A 394-nucleotide genomic window follows, 5' to 3' on the forward strand; every position below is an offset into this window, starting at 1 on the left:
TCAATGTTATATTTTATCTATTTTCCTTTGTTATTTTATGTTCTTTTGTAGGTTGATGATCATGAGAAGTCACAAAATCAATTGAAAAAGCAAAAACAGAATAAAAAACAGAAAGAAAAACAGCACACCCTGGAGGAGAGCGTGCTGGCGTTTAAACGCCGGTGAGGCTAGCTGTTGGGCGTTTAACGCCCAGTCTGGCACCATTCTGTGCGTTTAACGCCAGAAAGAGACACCAGACTGGCGTTAAACGCCAGAAAAGGGCAAGCATTCGGCGTTAAACGCCAGAAATGGGCACCAGCCCGGCGTTTAACGCCAGAATTGGCTCAAAACGCATTTTTGCTTGCCACTTGGTGCAGGGATGACTTTTTCTTGACACCTCAGGATCTGTGGACCC

This window comes from Arachis duranensis, chromosome 7 (assembly GCF_000817695.3).
Source record: "Arachis duranensis cultivar V14167 chromosome 7, aradu.V14167.gnm2.J7QH, whole genome shotgun sequence".
Taxonomy (NCBI): domain Eukaryota; kingdom Viridiplantae; phylum Streptophyta; class Magnoliopsida; order Fabales; family Fabaceae; genus Arachis; species Arachis duranensis.